The sequence below is a fragment of the Narcine bancroftii genome, chromosome 7 (assembly GCF_036971445.1).
Source record: "Narcine bancroftii isolate sNarBan1 chromosome 7, sNarBan1.hap1, whole genome shotgun sequence".
NCBI lineage: Eukaryota > Metazoa > Chordata > Chondrichthyes > Torpediniformes > Narcinidae > Narcine > Narcine bancroftii.
This window is the reverse complement of record NC_091475.1, coordinates 99,578,260-99,603,379: the sequence shown is the minus strand read 5'-3', so window position 1 is coordinate 99,603,379 and position 25,120 is coordinate 99,578,260. Positions and strand designations below refer to the sequence as shown.

The 25,120-nt window shown below is 37.7% G+C and overlaps 1 long non-coding RNA gene across 1 annotated transcript; it reads left to right on the top strand.

Annotated features, from left to right (window-relative positions):
• Positions 1-6,048: 6,048 nt before the first annotated feature.
• On the top strand, positions 6,049-24,786 carry LOC138739914 (uncharacterized). The gene is made up of 3 exons (XR_011342553.1): positions 6,049-6,420; positions 8,495-8,597; positions 24,697-24,786. It is a non-coding gene; the product is annotated as an uncharacterized lncRNA (long non-coding RNA).
• Positions 24,787-25,120: the final 334 nt, after the last annotated feature.

Sequence of the window (25,120 nt, the reverse complement as noted above, 5' to 3'; positions counted from 1 at the left end):
GTATAGATCCTCTTGGAGTGGTGGTGTTGAGTGTAATCGTGGACAAAATGTTGTTATCCATCTTTACGGATTGTTGTCTGTTGGACATCAATTCTAGAATCTATTTGCAAAGGGAAGCGACACTGAGGGTTAGGATTTGGGAGTGAATTTGCTCTCTCTCTCTCTCTCCCTCTCTCTTACACACACAAACACACACACATGCACTCTCTCAGGGATTCATTTTCTCTCTGACCTCTTGGATTCTTTCTCTTTCACTCAGACTCTATCTTTACTGTTCATCTGCATTAATAGAGCAGCTTACCTTACCAACAATCCTCCAGTTTGTTAGAGAATGATCCTGATTTATGGCATCAGAAATGCTAGTAGATGAAACATGGTGTACCTAAATACTGAAACATTGGGTATAATCCTTAACAATCCTCAACATTTAAGTTAACACGTGGGCCAGACCATAAAGCTTTAAACTTAGAAATCAAATTGTGTCAAGAACACTTCAACCACATTTCGAGGAAAACATTTTTTAATAAAAAGTGGAAAGAATTCAGAGAAAATTTTTGCACTAGATATTCAGCGGCTAATGCAAGATACTTCAGAACCATTAAAGTAAATGTGCTGCAAAATCTCATTGACTGCAAAAGTAGGGAATTACACCCCACAATAAACCTGGAGAATCCATTTGATGCATTGCATTCCAACTAGACTCAAAACCATGACAGATTATTTACTCCTAATTTGAAACAACAATAAATCCTTTGATACTTTCATTGTTGGGCTAAAACTGTTAGTAAATAATTGCAGTTTTGCTCATTTAATTGACTCACTCATCAAAGATTCTAGGAGTCCATCTTGAGGGAAAGAACAACTGAGAGAAATAGAGGTTTTTTTTAAATGAGTGCCTATAGCCCTAGGCCAGGCTAGAAATGTTGAATGGCTAGTGGAAGACACATGGAGAACAAGAAAAATGATAGGACAGGGAATGTATATCCAAGGCTGCTTCCACATGTGCATTGTGCATGATTGGTTGTTCTGGGTTTATCTCTGCTCCTGTCGTCACTATTTCATCACAAGATTCAATGCTTTGTGGCATTGCCCATATGTTAGGTTAGTTGAAGGGGATTGTTGGGGATTATGCCCAGTGTTCCAGCAAATGGCATCCAAATGTAATTGTTGTATCCACTATCATTTCTGACAGATCAGAAAAGAAATGCTTAACAAAAGAATTAAATTGTTTGTATAATGGGCAGAAAAATAATTTCTACAAGCATTAAACATAGTAAAGGACATTGAGAGGCAATGGTGCGGTTAAAATGAGCCTCATATGGACCAATAAAGAAGACCAGACAAACACAATGTACCTGGGTCCAAACTTGGAAGGAACATGTACTATTTCCTCCAGTTTGTAGGGCAATTAGCCCTACAAAGTTCAAACTTAGAATCATCAAACCAGAGATCATCACAGCACAGAGGAAACAGGCCCTTCAGACCTTCTCATCTGTGCTGAACTACAAGTCTGTCCAGTCTCACTGACCTGCACCCAGTTCATATCACTCCATCTCCTCTCATCAACCTACCTGTCCGTATGTTAAAATTGAACCAATATTTGCCTTTTCAGCTGACAGCTTGTCCCATCACTCTTTATGTGAAGTTCCCCTCCAATTTTCCCTATAATTTTGTCCCCTTTCACCCTTAACCCATGTCCTCGGTTAAAAAAAAAGCCTGTTTGCATTTAATCTACTTAGTTGGCATTGATCTATCAAATCTCCCCTCATTCTTCTATGCTCCAGGGAATAAAGTCCTAGCATGTTTAACCTTTCCTTGTAACTCAATTCCTGAAATCACAGCAATATCCTAGTAAGTCTTCTCTGCACTCTTTCAATCTTATTGATATCTTTCCTGTAGTTAGGTGACCAAAACTGCACACAATACTCCAAATTTGGCCTCACCTATGTTTTATACAACTTTACTATAACATCACAACTCCTATATGCAATACTTTGATATTTGAAGGCCAATGTGCCAAAAGCTCTCTTTATGACCTTATCTACTTGTGATGCCAATTTCAGGGAATTATATATTTGTATTCCTGGATCCCTCTGCCCTACCACACTTCTCTGTGCCTTACCATTTAACACATATGCCCTACCTTAGTTTGTCCTTACAAAATGAAACACTTGTTTGCATTGTCTCCCTGGAGCATGTGTGTATCCTCTGAAAACAAACCATCAACCTGAAGGCACTGCAGTTAAAGCCAACAAAACATATGCTGTCTTGTACGACAAGGGCACACTGAACCCAGCTGGGATATGGTTTCTGAAACATGTGAATCAAAAGAATTAAGAGCATCATGTGGCTTTTATTTTAAAGGACCAGAAAGGTGCTAAACATGTTCTTGAAATAGTATATTTCAGTAGGTGGGACTGATCAAGGAACAACATAACAGGATCATGAAGATTGCTTCATTTTAAGTAGTGCCTTTAGCCACACAACTCATGCAGGCATATGTCTTTTGCAGAATGTGGAAGTAAGTATCAAATACCATTTCTTTCTGAATGCCATGAAGTAGCTGGTGATAGACTCCGTAAGGTTGCTCTCAAAGAGAAACTTGAAGTTGAATTGGAGACACTAAATACAGCCTGAATAATTACACTAGTGGACACCGCTACTCCTTAGGTACCCAGCCTGACACACGAGGAGGCAAGCTACAATTTTTTTTGTATTTATAAGACCTTTATGGAACTCAAAAGAGCAGTCACTATTCTAAGAAGGTGGTAGATATTTTGTCAGACCTGAGAAGTGTGCTGGATTCAAAAATTAGGTTGGAAACATAGCGCTTGATGAGGGGAATTTGTACTCACCATTAACCTCCAATTTTAAAAATGCAGACAATGGAAATCTGCAATTCAAGCAGAAAATGCAGGGAATTCACAGCAGTCCACAGCGATATTCCTGAGTTTTCAGCTGTTGTAATTTTAATTCTCCATCCCCCTCCCATTCTAATCGCTTGAGCCACTTATAGTATTTCAGTAAAACCCAACAAAAGCTCATGAAGCAGCATCTCATTTAAATAAGATGAAATGAGCCTGGCTAAATCATAGTAGTTAAAATGGGAGAATATTCTGGGAACTGAGATCACAAGTCTGTAGGTTTTATGATAGCTACTGAAAAGCATTCCCAGGGAAAATGCAAAATAGTGTGAGGGCTAATTTATAAAAGCATTATAGAGGTACTGCGAAGAGTTGATTGGGAACATCTGTTATTGGGTAAATACACCTCTGACATGAGTGGGTTGTTAATGACCAGCTGGTTAGAACTCCAGGCCAGCATAAAGATAGAAGATCAGGACGGAAATGTTCCGGAACCTTGAATAACAAAAAAGAAAATTCATGTTTAAGTCAAAAACAAATAGAGTGCATGGATAAGGATTAGGAAGCTGAAATCAGACCCTTGAGCAATACAAAGCAAACAGAAAAGAAAAACAAGTGGTTAATACACAAAGGTAATGGAGCAATTCAGCAGGCCCCGCAGCATCCATCTGAGGGAAAGATATGCAACGTTTCGGACCTGAGCTCTTGGTCAAGATATGAGCATAAGGTAGGCATCTGAATAAAAAGGTTGTGTAGGAGGGAATTAAGGGCAGGGGAAAGAGTACAGACCAACAGCTAGGAGGCCATAGGTGGACATGCATAGGAAGGCCAGAGAGTAAGATGCAAATTGATTGTGGGAAGGTGGGATAAATTAATTTTAAATTTAAACATACAGCACAGTAACAAACCCTTCTGACCCCACAAGCCTGTGTCCCCAAATACACCAATTTACCTATTATTCTCATACATTTTTAAAATGTTTTGTTATTTTAAATCATATAACATTCATTATAACAAATTCATATAGATATTAATTAATTAATTTCTTAATCCTATAAGTCTGAATTGAAATACACTTTTTTATTTATCAATTCTAACTTTTTTTCCAGATTTTATTTTGTAATTTTTTTCTAAAATTACAATTTCCTTCTCTAATTTATCTACTTCCTTGAAATAAGTTTTCTTAATTTTAGTAAAATAATTTATTATTTGGCCTTGTAAATAAGCTTTTAATGCATCCCATAAAGCAAATTTATTATCAACTAAACTAACGTTTGTATCGAAATACATCTGTATTTGACTGCTCATAAAATCACAAAATTCTACATTTATTAATAATGATGAATTAAATCTCCACCTATAAATTGATTCAATTCTATCAGAATTTAAGCATGGCATCAATAATGGTGAATGGACTGATACAATTTTAGGTTTATATTGTACATACTCAATCCTTCCTTGTAGATGAGCCAAAATTAAAAAAAAAATCTATTCTAGAATAAGAATCAAACTAATAAGAATAAAATGAATAATCTCTCCCTTTAGGATTCAATTTCCTCCAAATATCAACCAAATTTAAATCTTCCATTAACATCAATATTCTTTTAGCCATTTTTGTTTTCATTAAAGATTTTGTAGATTTATCCAAACAACAATTAAAATCTCCATTAATTATTATATTCCCATTTATTTGTACCAAATTAAGAAAAACATCTTGAATAAATTTTTCATCAACTATATTAGAAACATACACATTCATAAAAATCCAAGATTCTGAATAAATTTGACAATTTACCAGCACAAATCTACAAACAGGATCAATAACTGTTGATTTTAATTTAAATTGCTACTCCTCATGCTTTTGAATTAAAAGATGAAGCTATAACTTGACCAACCCATTTTCTCTTTAACTTTTGATGTTCTTTTCAGTTAAATGAGTTTCCTGCAAAAAGCAATATCGACATTCAACTTCTTAATCTGAGCTAAAACACACTTCCTTTTAATTGGATTATTGAGCCCATCCACATCAAATGTTACATAATTGAAACCATGTGTTTCCATAATATTAGAAAAATACTAATGACCCCCAGGTCATCCCAGCTCCACAGCAAACTGTTAAACATAACATCTCCAAAGATAGAAAGCAAGAAACCCCAAAAATAATAAAAATAAAAAAAAGAAAAAGAAGAAAAAAAATCCCCAGAAGTGTTGATTAGGTCAGCAACTAACTCTCTTAATTATAAGAAGTGGCTCTCGCCACTAGTGGCATGGGGCCTCAGAAGAGGAAAGCGGGAAGAAAAGAGTTTGCCTCACCCAGAATCATTTCGCTATCTTGATAACATAAACATTTAGTCAAAATAGAGCATGGCAGCGTCCTGGATACATTTTTTTCTTAAGAGCTCTATGTGCTCTATCAAGTTCCAAACCATTTTGAACATTCTCTGATCCCAAAATTTCAGGAATCCAATTTTGAAAAGATTGTACTGGATTAGTACCCTCAAAGTCCTCAGGCAAACCAACAATTTTTATATTATTTCTTCTACTCTGATTTTCCAATATATCAACTTATTGCAATGTCTTTCTTCTGAACTTCCCACGCCTTAAAATAATCTTCTATCTTGTTAACTTAATCTTTACATTCTTCTTCCTCCATATGACATTCTTGAAATTTTCAAATTTTTAAACTTTAATTTTAATTTTGTCAACAGTTTTTTTACACTTTGCCATATCACTGTTGAAGTCATGGGGTCCTTATGAGGTATGTAGGTAGGGAAGGAATGGACTAGCAGGGAGAAAAAAGGAGTTGAGGTAAGCAGACAAGGAACATCTCGTATTCTGTCGTGCCACCTTCCAATCAAATGGCATTATTATTTACTTCTCCAGTTTCCATTAGCACCCCCTCCCATCCTGACTCTCCTTTTTCCTATCCCTCTGTCTCCTTTCCTCCAGCCCTGATTCACAGTAGGCTTGAGAGTAGATTCTATGCCCTTACATTGGGTGAATTACCCCCACGAATGCTCCCTGGCTGGCTCCCTCTCTGGGGAAGGGTCAATGGCAGAGCATTGTGCTCTACCACCTAGCATGAATGCAAGCAGCTGGCTAGGGGCAGGCTGATGATGTCATAGTGTCATTGTCACCCCTCTCCCTCCATGGCCCCCTCAGGACAGTGGCGGGGGATGGGGGCCATCAGAGCAGGGGGTGCTGGGCCATCAGGGGATGGCTGCAGTGGACTGTGACAGTCCCGCCGGTGCTCCAGCCTCCGGCACCTTACTGGGCGACTTCAGCCTTTGGGGCCACTTGTCGGCACAATACGCTACTGAGCAATGCTTGTCTACCCTACCCATAACCCCCCATGCAGCGGAAACCATTCTGGGAAATGCAGAGCAGTTCCAGCTGCATGGGGGATTATGGGTATTAAAGTAGGCATTGCTCTGCGCATATATATGGTGTCATGGTACCAGAAGCCATGCCTCCTGAACGCCACATCAATGTTCCCCAGCCACCTCCAGGTTGAAAGGGGACATCAAAGAATCTTTTCTGGGCCCACATAAAAAAGGTAAGAAATACCTTTTAATTTGGCTTTTAGCCGGCCTTCATGCGGAGAATGACTATGAAAATGCCTAGAGCTACTCCCCCCCCCCCCCACCCAATTCTCAGGTTTTCTCTCCTGGCCTCCTATTCATGTTGACTATGGCTTCTTGGCTATACTCCTCTATCTCCTCTCTTTCCTTATCTTTTCCACCTTTTTATTCACATGCCTTCCAGTCTGCTTTTTGCTCATGCCTTGACAAAAGGCACAGGCCCGTAATATTGGTTATATATCTTTGCCTCCCATGGACACTGCAGGACTTGCTAAGTTTGTCCAGCACTTTTGTGAGTTAACCACAACAAAAGCATCTGCCAGCATTATTGTTTCATTCCAATTTAAACAAGTAATCAACCGTGCTAAAATGGGCCATGAAATGCCTTTGGCAAGTAGTATTACAGAGAATCCCAAGGTACTTTTACATATATTCTGTAAAGGCTCAATCCACTCGATATATGCCTGGAGCCAGAGAAGATAATAAATTAGTACCTTGCATCAGTATTCATCAAAGAAAAGGACATGAATGATAATAGGATCAGGGAGGCATATGTTGATATTCTAGGGCATATTGATATTAAAAAGAAGGACATTAAAGTACCCAGGACCTGGTGGGATTTATCCCAAGATTCTTAGGAACTAAGGGAAAAAAATTATTGGGGCTTGACGAGAGATCGTTGTTTCTTTTCTAGCCAGGCAAGGTGCCAGACAACTGGAAAATAGCCAATGTTGTTCCTTTGTGTAAAAAGGAAATTTGCGATAACACAGAAAACCATAGGCAGTTGAGCCATGCATTTTAAGGACAGGTTTTATTTATATTCGGTAAATCATGGAAGTAAAATGCAAGTGTATAGCAGATGGTAGCTCATTCAGAAGCATTGCTGAAGAGAGGGATCTTGGGGTGTTAATCCATAGATTCCCAAAAGTGAATAGCATAGTCAAGAAGGCATACAGTATACTTGCCTTCATTGGCCATGCACTGGTTAAAAAAAAGTTGTCAAAAATTTGTAAGTAAAATCCTGGTGTCTGGCACCTATGGGGATTGGTAGATGCTGGACAAGCAAATTTTCCTGTTGCTTGATTATGTGATGTGATCGGTGAACTGACTTCTAGAGGGCACCAATTTTAAACTTTTGTATTATTTACCTATTTAATTTTTGCTATCCTTTTTGTTTGTCAGTTGCTTGAGGCTGCTGTTCGCTTGAATTCCAGATAATGGTGATCTTACTCTATAAAGCTTTTGTTCAGCCACATTTGGAGTATTTTCCCGTTCTGATTGCCACACATCAGGAAGAAGGCAAAGGAGAGGGTGCAAAAGAGATTCCAAACAAATTGCCGGATTGGAGTGTTTAGCTATAAGGAAAGGTTAGACAAACAACCTGGGTTGTTTTTACTGGAGCATAGGAGACAGCCTGATCTGATGGAAGTCGTTAAAATTCTGAGATGCATAAATGGGTAGAAGCCCAGAGTCTTTTTCTCAGGGTGAAAATGTCAAATACAAGAGACCATAAATTTAAAGCAAAATGGGAAAAATTTAAAGAGGATTTGTGAAGAAAGTTTTTAAACACAGAGATGATAATTGCCCAGAACATGTTGCCAGGGGAGATGGTAAAAGCAGATATGATAATATCTTTTTAAGAAATATTTTGACCAACACTTGAACAAGCAGTGAATAGAAGGATTTGGACCTTGTATTAACAAATAGGATACATTTAGACTGGCATCATGCTCGGACCTGCATTCTTCCAAATTCTAGAAGCAGAAAATGTTGGAGACAATTAGGTCAGGCAAAATATGTGGAAAGAGAAATAGTTACTGTTTCAAACTGAAGACCCCTCAACAGAACAGAACTTCTTCAAGGCGGGCAATCTTGGAAGAAAAGTGGCAAAGACATTTCATTTGCCAATCAATCATTTTGCACCCTTTAGAACTGAACATTGAATGCAACAAAATCACATAACAAACCTTTCCACTTTGTGTCTAAAGTAGCCAGTTCCAACAAAAGGTCATCAGTCTGTAATGTTAACCCAATTTTCTCTTTTCACAGATGCTGCTTGGACTACTGGCTATTTCCAGCATTTTCTTCCCTCTGTCCTCATTCATCTGCCTTTAATCTCTTCAGCTGTGCATAACAAGCCAGCACCATCATGGTTTGTGACATTCAGTCTCTCTTTGCTCCTTTATAAGAAATTATTTTTTCAATGAATTACATTGTTGGTTTAGCATAACAGATATCATCCAATATCTCCAAAAGTGACTCTGAAACTATCCTTTCCCCTGCACCTAAAAATATAGAGGTAAAACTTTGCTGAGAGAGAGCGACTGATTTTAAAACTGATCAATTTTTCACCATATGTTAAATGTTCTTTTTTTAAAATTATTCACTAATTAAGTGCTAAGTGTAAAAGAGGGTTAATTGTTAAGTGCTAAGTGTAACAGGGTTAATTGTTTCAGAACTGAACTTTGGCATGAATCTATAGCACTCCTAGTGGTAAATTCTATTATAATTATCCTTGGTCTAATTTGAGCCGCAGCCACGACTACCATTGGAATTCTCTTTTCTCCTTTGATTGTGTTTAACCACTCCCCAATACTCGAAGTGGATGGAACAGTTTGCTCCAGCAGCATGCCCTTTCTCAGGTGGAGGATAAAGATAAGCAGGGCAGTTTCGCGCTGAATAATTATTTTTGTGGCATTGTAAATAGCCTGAGATTGAGAGATACCATTCGCACTGGCACGTCATTGAGGTCAATGTGATATTCTGAGTGTGAAATTAAAATACATGCTGTAATTTCTGTAAAACTAGACATTTTAATAGCATATTTTCATTGGGACAGCTTTCTAACAAAGTGAGGGACAATATATTTTAGAAGATTGGAAGTAGCTGCACTATATTGTCATTATGCTTGACAGAATTGAAAATTGATAAGCCTTAAAAATATATGCTATTAGTTTAAGATAGCATACGATAATGCAGTGATTCTCTTTTCATGTTGAAATAAATATTAATAAATTCTAGTTTTACATATGCATCAATTGTTCTGGAGCATCTCCCCTAAAATAAGCTTTCATTTTTTGTGCTAATTTTTTTAAAAGCGAGATGCGTTACATTAACATTTTCTAATTTAAACTGTACTTACTTTCTGCTCCAATATGTGCAGTGGTGATGGGGAAGGGAGAAACAATGAGAAAGAATATGAGTCTTCCTGATAACCATTAGGCCAATGGTTCTCAACTTTTTCTTTCCACTCAGACACCACTTTAAGTTTTCCCTATGCAATAGGTGCTCTGTGATTAGTAAGGGATTGCTTAAGGTGGTATGTGGGTGGAAAGAAACAGTTTGAAAACCACTTTTAATTACACCAAATTGACTATGTGCACCAACATGCACAGTTTTATAACTCTAAAGGAAATGGGCCAAAAAAAAATTTCTCAAGCAAAATATTTCAGTAACAATTGGGTCAAGAGCAGTGATTCTCAACCTTCCCTTCCCATTCACATGCCACCTTCTTCACACAGAGAGTGGTGGAAGTGTGGAATGAGCTGTAAGCTGAATGTGTGCTCAATTTAAAATTTAAGAAGAATTTGGACAAGAACATGGATGGGAGAGGGAGAGGTATGAAGGGTTACACACTGTGTCCAGGTCAGTGGGACTAGACTACAAAAAATGGTTTGGCACAGACTAGAAGGGCCGAAGGGGCCTGTTTCTGTGCTGTAGTGTTCTATAGTTCTATAGTTCTATATTATGTATAGTGTTTTCGTACAAAATTGCTGTGTTTAGATTTTTTCATAAATTAATTTATACTTTGCAGTCTCTTGTTATTCCCTCTTGCAACTTTGGATTTACTTACTATTTTCCAACTAAACATTTCCCTGTTTTAGGCTAAAGTCTATAAAAAGTGTTAGGTTTCTCATTGGCAAGTTTTAAAATGGTAAATTAATGTATCTTAATTTAATTGGATAGTTTAAGTTACTGCAGTAAGTTACATTGCTGAATGTGGTCAGTTACGAACTAGTATATAATTTCCTGCTAAATATTGGAAGTAATTTGTATCCTCATTTTTAAAAAAAATCCAAGAAGTTGAATTTCATGACACACAACTAGAGACAGGTTTATACAATTTAAACTTGGAAGTGGTGTCTGCCTTGGAAAATTGGTAAGGTGAGTAGGTCAAGAATGTGATAGGGAGAGCTTTGGGAGATCATGGAAAAAAGAATTTTGAAATATCTGGCCACATTTAACTGCAGGTCAACTTTAATTAGTAGACTTTTATATTTGAATACTTCATTTATTTTTTTTTCCATAAATGTAATTACTAAACATTTAAATAAAACAGTAATGATTAAATTTATGAAGTTACAATGATTACATGATGGTTTTTACCTCGCCCTCATCCTCCTGCCCATCCATCCCTCCCTATACCCCCCCCCCCCCCACCCGGCACAAAAACTATATGGAAAAATATAAATGAGATAAATATTTATAGGAGGTATAGAAAAGAAAGAAGAAGAAAATAGTTTCTGGATTGCTCGAAGGATCAATTCACACACTGCAATCCCACAGTGTTTGTACAGTCATTTTAGGGAAGAAGATTAATACAGGTCTCAAGAAGCTGGAAGTATGTTTTCATATTTTTACCCCTAAACTCTACATGTATGGGCTCCAAATTTGCAAAAAAAAGTAACATTTATTTCTTGAATTTTATGTTATTTTCTCCAAAGGAATACAACTTTGAATTTCTGCATTCTATTTCTCCATACCAAAATATGCATCTGATTTCCAAGTCATTATAATATACTTCCTTGCCACAGCTAATGCTACTTTGACAAATCACTATAAAGTAACAAGTCCCTGAGAGAAGATGGCTTCCCACATGAATTTTAGAAAGACTTTAAAGATGTATTGATTCCCATTTTTATTGAAATGTTAGATCAAGCATCAACAACTCATACTCTTCCAGATTCATTTTTGACAGCAGTAATTATTGTAATACCAAAAAAAGAAAGAGCTCCTCCTCACAGATTATCAACACAGGAGCAGTCCAAGGATGGATGCTCAGCCTACTGTTCTACTCGCTATACACCCATAATTGTGTGGTCAGGTACAATTCCAATGTCATCTACAAGTTTCCTTTTGCAGTTCCTTTAAAACCCTCATCATATCTCAGTATTAAATGCAGGCTAAAAAATTCTTGCAAACCTATTGGCAAATAGTTTCTGAATTATTGCCTAAATTAATAAACGTATCATATAGGATTCATGAAAAAAAGTCAATCGACAGACAATGTACTAGGCTAATTAGTATTACATCCTTAGCACAAAGAAGGAAAGATCTGAGTGTAGGAAAGATCTGAGTGTAGCAATGGATCTAGATGCAGAAAAAGTGTTCAATAGACTGGAGTGGGACTTATTGTTTAAAGTGCTAGATAAATTTGGGCTTGGTCAAACCTTTATAAACTGGATTAAGGCACTCTATAATAACCCTAAAGCAAAAGCAGTAGCTAATGGGCAAATGTCCACTTCATTTCAATTGGCGAGATCCAGCAGACAAGGTTGTCCCTTATCCACAGCTCTATTTATTTTAATTAGTATTCTTAAGCAATTTATGACAATTAAGTTAAAAAAATTGAAGGAAAGCAACATTGCAAAATGTGATAAATGAGTGGAAATGTTCTTGCCAATATTTAGGTCAGTGTGACTAGATCATAGTGACCATTTTCACTTTCATTTCTGAGGGTCAGAGTGCACTAGAAATAGCAACAAGCATGCAGGAAGGAGGAAATAGTGTGGAGGTTAATCAGTAACAAGAATGAAGGTGAGATCATAATCATTTGCTGCTGCATTAGAATTGTACATTTGCATTGGCTGGAATAACTGATTTTATGTAGAAGATAAACCAGATAGTGAGACCCCAGTTGCTGTAAAACCTAGGAGCTCAACTGGACAATTCATCACATAGAGTCTGCTCTGCCATTCAAATCGAAGCTGATGGACCCTCACAAGGCAACAGGCCCTGAAGGTGTTCTTGGCATGCTACTGAAAATTTGCACCAACCAACCACCCGAAGTGTTCACAGACATTTTCAACCTCTCATTACAATATTTGGAGGTCCCAACCTGTTTCAAAAGACCATCAATCATCCTGGTACCCAAGAAGAGTAGTTGGGTGGCCTCAATGACTACCACCCAGTAACACTAACTTCTACAGTGATGACATGCTTTGAGAGGCTGGTCATGGCCAGAACTAAAACGTACCTAAGCAAAGATCTTGACAAACTGCAATTTGCCTATCATCACAATTACTTCACAACAGAAGCAAAATCGCTGGCTCTCCACTCAGCTCTGGATCATTTAGAAAACAACCACTCATACATAAAGCTGCTCTTCATTGACTACAGCTCAGCCTTCAATACCATTATTCCCTCAGTGCTGGTGAAGAAGCAACAAACTCTAGGCCTCTGTACCCTACTCTGCAACTGGATCCTTGACTTTCAGAAGACTAATTGGAAATAATGTCTCCTCCTCACAGATTATCAACACAGGAGCACTCCAAGGATGGATGCTCAGCCTACTGTTCTACTCGCTATACACCCATAATTGTGTGGTCAGGTACAATTCCAATGTCATCTACAAGTTTGCTGATGACACCACAGTACTTGGCAGAATCACAGATGGCAATGAGGAAGCAGACAGAAGGGAGATAGATCAGCTTGTTGAATAATGCAATAAAAACAACCTTGCACTCAATGTCAACAAAACCAAGGAGATGATTGTGGATTTCCGGAGGAAGTCAATAGTGGAGACGGTCAAGTGCTTCAAATTTCTGGGAGTCAACATCTCCAAGAATCTCTCCTGGAGCCATCCCATTGATGCAATCACAAGGAAGGCTATATTTTGTTGGGTGTCTGATGAGATTTAGCATGTCACTGGAGACTCTTGTAAACATCTACAGATGTACCATGGAGAGTATTCTGACCGGTTGCATCACTGCCTGGTATGGAGGCATCAGCTCTCAAGACAAGAGTAAACTGCAAAGAGATGTTAACTTGGTCTGCACATTACAGGCACCAGATTTCACTCTATCAAGAATATCTACACGAGGAGGTATCTTAAGAAAGCAGCCTCTATCCTCAAACACCCCCCCAACACCTCTTCCATTTGCTACCATTGGGGAAAAGGTACTGGAGCCTAGAAAAGAGCACTCAGCGGCACAATAATTAATAATTATTTCTCAAATACTATTTTTTTTTTACAGTGATGCAGTAAGATGGTATAAAATGAATGTTACAAGTTGGATGCTGCTGCAAAACACCAAATTTCATGATTTTTTTAATGTCAATAAATTCTGATTCTGATATATTTTTCCTCATAACCATTCTCATGCCTTCTCCATATAACTTTTGACAACCTTATTCATCAAGAGCCTATCAACTTCCACTTTAAATATATTCAATGATGACCAGCACAGCCATCCATGGCCACAAATTCCACAGATTTACCTTCATCTGTCTTAAAAAAAGTTCTCCTTATCTCTGTTCTATAGGGACATCCATTTGTTCTGAGGCTGAGCACTCAGGTCCTAGAATCTCATATCACTGGAAACATCTTCTCTATGTCCACTCTATCCAGTCCTTTCATTATTCATTAAGTTTCAATTAAACTTGCCCCATCCTTCTAAAGTCCAGTAAGTATAGTCACAGAGCTATCAAAGACTCCTCATACAATAACCCTCCATCTGCAGAATCGTTCTCGTAAAAACACAGCCTATCCTTCCCTAGAAATCAGGCCAAGATCCCCCAAAAATGCACCAAATGTGGTCTGATTCATGCCTCATAAAACCTCAGCATTTCATCCATGCATTCATATTCTAATCTAATCTAAATTAATGCTAACATTGCATTTGCCTTCCTTATGCCAACTCAACCTGCATGTTAAACCTGCAGAGAATCCTGCACCTAAACTTCTAAATCCTTTTGGATCTCCAATCACCTAAGATAGCTGTGGCTCTTGATCGTGGAAAGAAGTTGTCGAATTGGGAAAGCCAGTCCAAATTTCAAGGCATCTGGAGTTATGAAATTAAAATATGATGGTTGCTAAAGTGGAGCATATGGGAATGCGAACAGCAAAAAAGTCCATGGGGGAATATGTTGTAGGGAATCTTCAAGACATAGAGGAAAATCTCCTAATCCTCATGAGCAATATACAATGGTGAAAAGACCTATTCCTCATGGATTCAGTTCAGCCCACTCTCTTTCTTTCTTGAGGCATGTGAACCAACTTGTCTGTGGCTAAAAAAATAGTTAAGATGTGAGTATCTTAGGGTTTGGGTAAGCACAAGTTTGGCACAGATGAGTTGGCTGAACTCAATGAAACGATTTCAGATAAAGGGACCAAGTGTGAGTTATTTCATTTCATTGCCTGGATTCCTTCATATTTTCTCAATCTGCCCCTGCAGCTAAAATGAATGTTATATTTTTCCTATGTGCTCTGAGGGAAATTATTTTTTTCACTTTGGCTGTTACATTTTTTTACGTGGTAATTTTTTAAGTTTATAGGTTATGTTCAAATAACATTAATAGTGACGGGAGTTGGGTTGGGAGAATGAAAAGTGGCGCATGTGAAACTTAGTCTTTGCTGAAAGTACAAAACAAAATACAGATGAAATTAGTTTAAACAAGAAAGTCTGCAGATGCTGTGATTGTAGTTTAATAAACAAAAGTGTTGGAGAAACTCAACAGAGACCTATCTCCTCCATTTTTAATTCCCAGCCTTTTTTTGGTCTTCTCACCACCTCTGACCATTTCTCTGTTGCTCTGTGGTATCGGGGAGTTGGTGATCCTCCTGACCACTAGAGAGAGTTAAAGACAAATGTTCTATCTGGGTTTAGATTCAAAATGAACACCCCAATGGGGTTGTGAATTGTTAATAAAATATAATGAGTACAGAAGAACCCATTTCTTTATTACAAGAAAAGAAACATCATATGATACCAGAAGTCAGTATCAGTAGGAGATATTAAATGTGTGAAGCCCTCTGATGGTGTGAATTGGACTGGGAATGTTGATCATAAGTGGCAGTTGTTAAAACAATGATTCATGCTGTATCTGCAAGTCAGTGGACTCAATAGTAAACCGGATGCAGGGAATATTGCACTGGTAATTTCAGTGATGGGACCTCAAGCACTAAATGTTTTCAACATATTTGTTTTTGTCAAGGCAGATGACCAGGGCAAGTTCCGCAAGGTTATCGAAATATTTGATGAGCACAGCTCACCAAAGAAAAATGAAACTTTCAAGAGGTACATGCTTTGCTCATGCATGCAGCAGGAGGCAGAGAGCTACGATACTTTTTTTTAAACAGATTGGAAGTGAAAGCAAGAATGTGCAATTTTGGATTGCCCAAAGATTCAATGAACCATGATCAAATTGTGTTTGAATTATTGACAAGAAACTGAAAGAGAGTTTGCTATGAGTGATGGAGCTTACCTTAGCTAGAGTAGTGAAGATATGCCATGCCAATGAATTAGCTCTGCAGCACATGTAAACATTCAGTGAGAGGGCACGGGCTAGTGAAAATGAAGGCATAACTGCTGTTACAGTGTCTAGATGCACACATAAACAGACAATGAAATATTATTTTTCTCTTTGGCTTGGCTTCACGGACGAAGATTTATGGAGGGGGTAAATGTCCACGTCAGCTGCAGGCTCGTTTGTGGCATAACTGCTGTTACAGTGTCTAGATGCACACATAAACAGACAATGAAATATAGGAAACAACAAAAAGACAGAGAGACATTTAATTGTAAACAATGTGGCACAATATACTCCAAAACAATGCCCAGCCTATGGAAAAGTCTGTAACAAGTGCAAAGGACAGAATCAGTATGAAAAGCAATGTTTTTCCAAAGGGAAATAAAACAGAAGTGAACACACTATAGAAGAAACTGCCATCAGTGATGAATTATTTGTGAACAGGTAACACAGGAAGTTTTCAATCCAACAGGCACTGAACAGCCAAGCAGGACAAGTTGACGAAGCCATTGGATGTAAATGGAGCATATATTCCTTTCATGCTGGACACAGGGGCAAAGGCCAATTTGATCTGTGAGTGCAACATCAGGACAATGAAGGTAAAGCCATTCATCCATCTAAATCCGGTTCAGCTCAAGGCCTACAATGGACAGTGCATTGACATGAAAGGCACATGTAGACTCAAGGTGAAAATTAAGATAAAGAGTACCACCTCATATCTGTAGTATTCCCAAGTGTTCATCACTCACTGCTTGGTGACAAAGCATGTGAAAACCAAGGCCTAGTAAAGAGGGTGTACTGCATTAACAGCACCTATGCACAAGAGAATGTAGAGGAAATACTGGATTAATTTCCCAATCACCTATAAAATACAGTTAAAGGGCACACGGCCAGTAGTGCATGCCCGAAGTCGGGTTCCAGGACCACTAAAAGAAATGCTCAAGCAGGAACTCAACCAAATGACATCACAAGGGGTATTAAAGAAAGTAGAGGAGCCCACAGAATGGGTGAATTCAATGGTATGTGGCCAAAAGAAAAACGGTGACCTACCATGTTCATGAACCCAAAAGACTTAAATGCTCATATAAAGAAAGAAAATTATCAGATTCCAACCAGGGATGAAATTACAAGTGAGATGGCTGGTGCAAAGTTTTTCACTAAATTGGATACATCACATGTTTCTAGCAAATAAAACTGCACAAAGAGAACACAAAATATTTTACATTCAATACATTGTTTTGGAATTTCCTCAGCTCCTGGAGTTGTCCACAGGACAATGTAGCACATCTTAGAAGGCATAAATGGGGTGTATGTACACATGCATGACATGATCCTCTGGGGATCCACACAGGAGCAACACAATGAAAGGCTCATCAATGTGCTACAACACATTCAGAAATATGGATTAAAATTAAACATAGCAAAATATCAGTTTGTTGTGAAGGAAATCACCTTTCCAGGAGATAAACTTTCAGAGGCAGGTATGGAACTAGACAAGAGCAAGGTGAAAGCAATTCTAGAGATGCCCAGACCCACTGACAAAAAGGGCATATTGAGAGTGCTGGGAATAATCAATTTCATTGGTAAATTCATAGTTAAACAGCTGCTTAAGGAAGCACAGGACAGTGAATCAGATCCTTACCTAGCTCTATTGAGTTACAGAACTTCACCATTTGAACATGTCATGTCACCTGCTGAGCTCCTGATGAGATGAAAACTACACACCACATTTCCCTACTCTGCAGACCCAAACAAGGACAGAGATGTCAAATGGAAACAAAAGCATCTGCAAAGGAGACAAAAAGCAAACTATGACAAGTCAGCAAGAAGCTTCAGGCCACTGGCACAATATGACACAGTGAGACACGGAGATTCCATCACCTGGGGCAAGGAGGCTACTGTTCTGGAGGAAGTAAATCCAAGACCCTACACTGTCAGTACAGAAGATGGTCAAATACTGAGGAGGAATCGAAAGAGTCTGCTGAAAACGCAAGTGACGCTGAAAGAACAGGCAAATGAAAAATATCTAGCCTGTACACCACCAGTGCTAGACAGAAGTGGACCAGTGGAGCTGGCACATGAGAAGATCCAAACACATTTGCAAAGTACCCGACAGACTGAATCTCTAAAAGAAAAAGAAATGCACACTTAAAAGTTTGTGCTGCTGACATTGGTGTTTATGTCTGTGTTTAACATTAAATTGAAATTAATACAATATTACCATGTAATGTTGCTAGATTGAACATCTTAAGGAAAGGGGATGTGGTGATTGGGAGTTGGTAAACCTCCTGACCACTAGAGGGAGTCGGAGATGAATGTTCTACCTTGGGTTAGATGCAAAATGGATGCCCCACAGGTCATGGGTTATTAATAAAATATAATTAATACAAAAGGATCCAAGTTTCTTTTTTCCAGTAAAAGAAACATCACAATCCCCCTCCCCCTCACACCTCACATTTATATTCAGGCACCTGCCTGTTTTTTGCTCATACTTTGAAGAGAGGCTCAGGACTGAAACTTTGGTTATATATCTTTGCTACAAAGAATGCTGTGTTACAGTTGATTTTTCCTAGCACTTGTGCATTAAGATGAAATGGAAACTTGTTTTTTTTTTTAATATGATCCAATAAATTCATTAGAAGTGAAAATTGTGAAGTATGTAAAACTTCTGCCATGTTATTGAGCACCAATTCTGTCTCTACTGAATTCTTAAGCATAAGATGTGCTGTAAAGATTCAGACTGAATGGTTGTTGACTGATGTTTCATGAAGACATATGCCCCAAACGTTTGCTAGATAGTGATGCTTCATGGAGCCCAAGCAATTCTTTTAACTTTTCACACTGGCACTTCCACATCTATATCAAGGTTAGCTTGAAGAACTGAATTGCAAAGAAATAATAGAACCGCTCCAAGGGACATTGAGCTGTCCTGTAGAATAAATCACCCAAGTGGGCCAGGGTAGAAGCAAAAGCCCAAAGTGTTAAATCTCTCAGGGCATAATATATGCCACTAAAACAAAAACATTTCCCAACAGATAGGAGCTAACTTCATTAAAAATATAAATAGAAGAATACATTGTCTATCTTTTTTCCTTCCCTGAAGGGAATACTGTTGTGAATGTATGTGCCAATTACTGTAGTGTGAGTAATTACTCATTCATCCTGACAGATTCTGGCCTAAGTAGGTGGTTTCAGGGAATAGAATTAGCTGGTGCTGCTACCTTTGAAATTAACTAAGATAATATGCTTTCTTAATTCTGTCTCTTTCCTTGTAATGTCTGCTTGTTATTATTATAAAGCCAATAACTAAAGGATGTGAATCCAGAGCTAAATCACCAAACTGGAACTCCAGAGAGAGAGGTGAGAGGGGGGGGGGGGAGGGGGGGAATAGGAGCAAAGATTCACAATCATGGAGACAGTTGATACACCTGCAATCGTACATTGCATTTTAGCTTTCAATTTTATAGACCAAAGATCATTATGTAAGTGTAATAGGATGTGAAAATATTTACAATGCACATCAGCATTTTCTTGGTTCATTGCCACCCTAAATGCTAAGAGAAAAATTAGTAGTCCTGGCATGCCACCTTCCTGTTAAACCATGGCAGCAGTAACTCCTTTACATTCTTCCTTGACCACCTTAATTGAATATATGAGTATATTCTCATAATATTTACAATGTCATGAGTCATAAAGCTGGAAAGTTAAACTATGCACATGACAAATGATTGAAATATTGCTGACAGTGCAGTCCTGGCTCAAGTAAATCTCTGGACAGACTGGAAACTATGAAGAAACTAGAATTTAATACACAGCATCAGTTGAAATAAGACATGAAAAGAATCAAACATGCTTTCACTCCATGTTTGTGACCCAGTCATACCAGATCAAACCATCACAAAGAATCTGCAATATTTCTGTAAAAGAGTTGATATCAAACTGTTAATAGGGGCCTGATAACTAAAACATGTAAAATATTCCATTTAATTATTAAAGTGTTGATATTTTGTTCAATGTTGAACTCTTTCGTCCAATAGGGCTTTTTTCTTTATGGAGCAACAAAGGATAAGAGGAGACTTAATTGAGGTGTACAAGATTATGAGAAGCATAGATAGGGCAGACAGTCAGCACCCTTTACCTAGGGTGAATAGGCCAATTCCAGAGGACATCTGTTTAAGGTGAGTGGAGGAAAGTTTAGGGGAGATGTCAAAGGTAGGTTTTTTATATATACAGAGAGTGGTGGGTCCCTAGAATGCATTGGCAGGGATGGTGGTGGAGGCTGATACAAAAGGGGCATTCAAATACTTTGATAGAACATGATGTATGAAAAATGGGTTATAGACTTAAAGGTTGGGAAGTGTTAGGCGGAGGAATAATATGCCTATATAGGGCTGTACTGTTACATTTTTTTAATTTTTACTGTGTTTTTTTAACGTTAAGGTTAGTTTCTTTTGACTGTGAACCTGTTGGCAGTGTAGTCCATATTATGGAAAGATTTGCATGCCTAGAAACCATCCATTTCATGGTTTTCTATAACGCATGCCTCTTTTTTCATTGAATTGCATGTTGTGTGTAGAGATGTGTACCTATGAAAAGTTTTTCTCTTAATAATAATGCCCCGCTGTATGCGCAGTCTATTAGCTATGGAATTCTGATTATATTGTAGACAGAAGAGAAAAAAGTTCTTGCTTTAATAAACTACAAATGTATGTTAATTTGTTTGATGAAGTTGAACAAGTATCAATGGAAGAAATTACTTTGTCAAGTTTCCAAAACAAATCCCTTAAGCGATGTCCCAACTGTGAACTAACATCCGGCATTCTTTGTTGTTGGCAAACTCATACTCTGAATACAGATTGGATTTATAATTTTATATAAACTCTGCGAGAGTGAACTTCTACCGAATACCTCAAATTTTTGGTAGTTATTTATGTATTCAATAAGGATGAATTTCCATTTCTCAAAATACTGCAATGAGACTTTTACTGTAATATTAATACAAGCACTTGAACATGGTTCCTTGCAATAAGCAATGTACTCGTTGAAATGAAATGTTTAATATATCAATAAAAATAGCAAGAAAGGAATTGTCTATTACTATTCAAAATAGTCACTCCCAAGCCAGTGGTGCTTGTTTTCAGGTGCTGTAATGATATTAAGACTTCAATATGAAGAGCATGCCAAGTCATGTTTCAGATTACTTGAAGAAACAGAAGGGCAGGAGAACATACTCAAAAGAATGCTAGAAAGTTCAACCACAGTTCCTACAGTGATATGGTAATGAAAATAAAGGAGAAATGAAGAAAAGTCCTGAATCATGGAGTTAGTTTATGGATGAGGTGCAGGCCAAGTTAGATGAAAGAATTCCAAATGTCATGCATGTAAAATAATGGCTTGTATCATTTATAAGGATTCATCCCCAATAAGTAGGTTCAGGATGAGAATATTACTTTGAAAGCACAAAATTATTCAAGATAGCTTAAAATAAGGATAAATATTTAGAAAAGAAATGATTAAGCATAATGGATTGGAAATTTAAATTAAAATAGATTTAAAGTAGCTGCCTAGAATTAGAAGAGAGATTGGACTGCATTCGGTATTTGGGACATAGAGCAGGAATTAGTGGAAGGAGAAGGCTAGTGGTGGGAACAATGTGGGGAAAGTCGAAGAAATGTTGGGGCAGGTAAGGAGTGGGAGCAATGTTGGCCAGTCAAGAGGTGGAGCAATGTTGGGGAAAGCCTAGGAGTGGGAGCAATGTTAGGGCTGGATTTGCTTGCTTGGGTAGGAGATGAGGGATGAAGTTGTGCTAGATTGGCAAGCAGGCTACAGAGAGGGTAGATAGGTGGTCTTGTGGATGGATTAGTGGGTTAAAGGAATTTTAATGAAGATGGTGAACTGGGGATAGTGGTCTTGAATAGAGGTCTCTAACTAAGGAGGGGTGTTAGATTTTTGTGGAGGAGCTGGTTGTGTATATTATTTAAAGGATTTTTCCTTTAGTTCCTCACTTTCATTAGATTCATGGTTCTCTAACATTTATGAGAAATTTAGCCTTTTTTGAATTATTTTTTTCAATTGTTATTCTATTCCAGTGGTTCTCACCCTTTTTTCTTTCCACTCGCATACCACTTTAAGTAATCCCTATGCCATTGGTAGTATGTGAGTGGAAAGGGAAGGTTGAGAATCACTGCTCTGGACCCAGTTGTTGCTGAAATATTTTGCTTGAGAAAAATTGTCATTGGCCCATTTTCTTTGGAGTTATGAAACCAAGCACATAATGAGTCAATTAGGTACAAATAAAAGAGTGGTTTTCAAACTTTTTCTTTCCACCCACATACCACCTTAAGCAATCCCTTACCCTTAATGATCTCAGAGCACCTATGGCATAGGGGATACTTAAAGTGGTATGCGAGTGGAAACAAAAAGGTTGAGAACCATTGGTCTATTTTCTTATCCTTCAAGTTTTCCCATTTTTGATTGTCGGAGACCTGCACTTAAATTCACGCATATTTGCAGAAACATTTACTGTTCACTCTTATTTTTCCGACCATGTTTGCTCTCATAATTTGTTTTTGGCCTCATTATTAATTTATTTGTCATACTTTGATGAGAACAGCTCAAAATCCTCAGGTTTATAACATTGCTAGGAAATCTTTTAATATCTTGCCCTTTATGTTACTTCACTACAGAATCTTTCATACATGAGAAAGGATTTTGCTCATATAATAAGTAGTGCTTAGCAATTTCCAGATCTGAGGGTACCCTTTGATCTCAAGGCTTTCCACTTTGGATTCACTTACACTATAAATGTATTTTGATTGCACTGAGGATTGATGTGTTTCATGTAATGCTGTATGAACCATGTCATGCTGTGATCACAGAGCTTTCATGCTGATTACTTCAAATAGCTGCATAACACATGAAGTTAGTTGATTGCCTGGATAGCTATCCTGTTTTGTTTGTAATGCCAAAGTTCTGAAGTACATGTGTTTCACCACAAAAGCTTCCAATATTCACAAAACATAGAACAGTACATCCCCTCATCATATTTGTCTATGTTGCACATGATGTCCAAATCAAATTCAAAATCTGCTGTGTGCACTTGATAGATAACTTCCACCCCCTTCATATTCTTGTGTTTATCCAGCACCCTCTTTAACACTTCTATTGTATCTGCTACCACTATTTATTCTGCAGCCTATTTCACACAACTATCACTCTCTGTGTAAAATATTTGCCCTTCACATCTCCCCTTAAACTTTTGCCCATCTTAAATGCATGCCATCTAGTGTATAATGATTTTGCCCTGGGGAAGAGTTCTGAACCTATTAATGCCTTTCCTAATTTTATGCACCTCCATCAGGTTACCCTCCACCCTTGTAGCCTCTCGAAAAAGCAATTCAAGTTTGTCCATACCCTATGTGACTAACCTTATAAAATACTCAGGATCCTGGTAAACTTCTATAACCTTTCCAAAGCCTCCACATCCCTCCTTCAATTATGTTCTCGATTTTTTTCATGCTGACTAAAATATTGATTATCTGTCATATTAGCTATCCCTTCTGTATACACACAAATATATTTTGTGCAAATTGTATGAAGTCAGCAATATATCAGTTATTAAGTGTGGCTTTGCTCCATAGTTTCAAAGGAAATGGTTACCTTCTTCATTCCGTAATTATGCATCACAGTGCACTGCAGGGATTTCTTCCATATTTACATATTTCCAGTCTCCTTTGGTTTAAAGGCAGTGAGGTACGATTTTGTGATACAGGTACTCTCTGATTTATGACCATAATTCAGACCGAAGGGTCAGTTGTATCTCAAAATGGATGGAAGTTGGAATTTTTCCTGTGTGCATGGAGTACCAAAGTCTTAGAGCAAACATTTTAATCAAATTTTTTTTCCATCATACATTTGCCGATAACACCTTAAAGCTTTCTGAATTTGTCAATCAACCTTTCTACATTCAGGTCCATGCTTCCCATGTTGCGAGGTCCCAGGGTCCATAAGCTGGGTGCGCCCATCTTGATTCCTCTATGCTTGCACGAGTGTTCGGTTGGCACATGCACAGTGGATTCGCGTCTTGGAGTTTGGATGCCACATGTGTGAGAGTAATGCACCCTAATAATATTGAATTTGTGCATGTGCCAACCAAACTCCAATATGCTAACCCACTGTGCATATGCCAACCGAAGACTCGCACATGTCTGCATGAATCAAGATGGCTGCACCCAGCCTATGGACCTGGGACACTGACTAACAGGGTAAGTACACACATTTTGGCTCTTATATGGCCTGTATCTGTGCTATCATTTGTCAAATACAACATAATCCATGTAAATTTTATATTTTTTCTTTATTTTTCGGTGGTATGTGCGGATGGTCAAGTTGCATAGGTCGCAAGTCAGGGAGTAGCTGTGTTTGAAATCTATATAAATTTCAAACTTCCTGAGGGCATAACTTTTGAACAATAATTCATTATCCATCCTCACTATTTGCTGAACACTAAAAAAATTATTTAAGTTTGTAATTGGAGTTTTCAAGGATCTTTCCCAGAAAGGGGTAATTCACTATGGTCATCAACAACAAGAAAGGAATGCTCATCATTACGTGGATTCACTTTCAATGGTTCTTGCATCTTTAACATTATTGTTGCTTAACCATGAGATATTGGTTGATTTTTTTGAAATAAGGATATTTTCCTTTGTATCTCCCTTCAGCTTTACCTTCTCCCATACCTTTTGGTTACATGATTGTATTTGGGCAGTGTCTGCTCATGGGCTGGAAGGACTTGTCTCCATAATGTATCTTTAAACTAAAACTAAACTAAACAGTTGTCTATTTTTAATGATTCCTTAATGATCTTTGTGGCAATAACCTCAAATCATTCAAATGCATAATGAATTATATATGTATAAGAAAATTCATGGGTATATAAATCTAATCTTTCCCTTCCTTCCCTCCCTCCCAAGTACTCCTAAGAAAGAACAAAGAAAAGGAAATTATCAAATAAATATATAAATTCAAATAAACTGCTGTGAAACTGAGAACCACCACCAGTACGAGCTATTGAGAGGTTAAATTTTCAAACCAACATATTGTAAATATGGGCTCCATATTTTTTTTAAAGTATTTATCACCTAA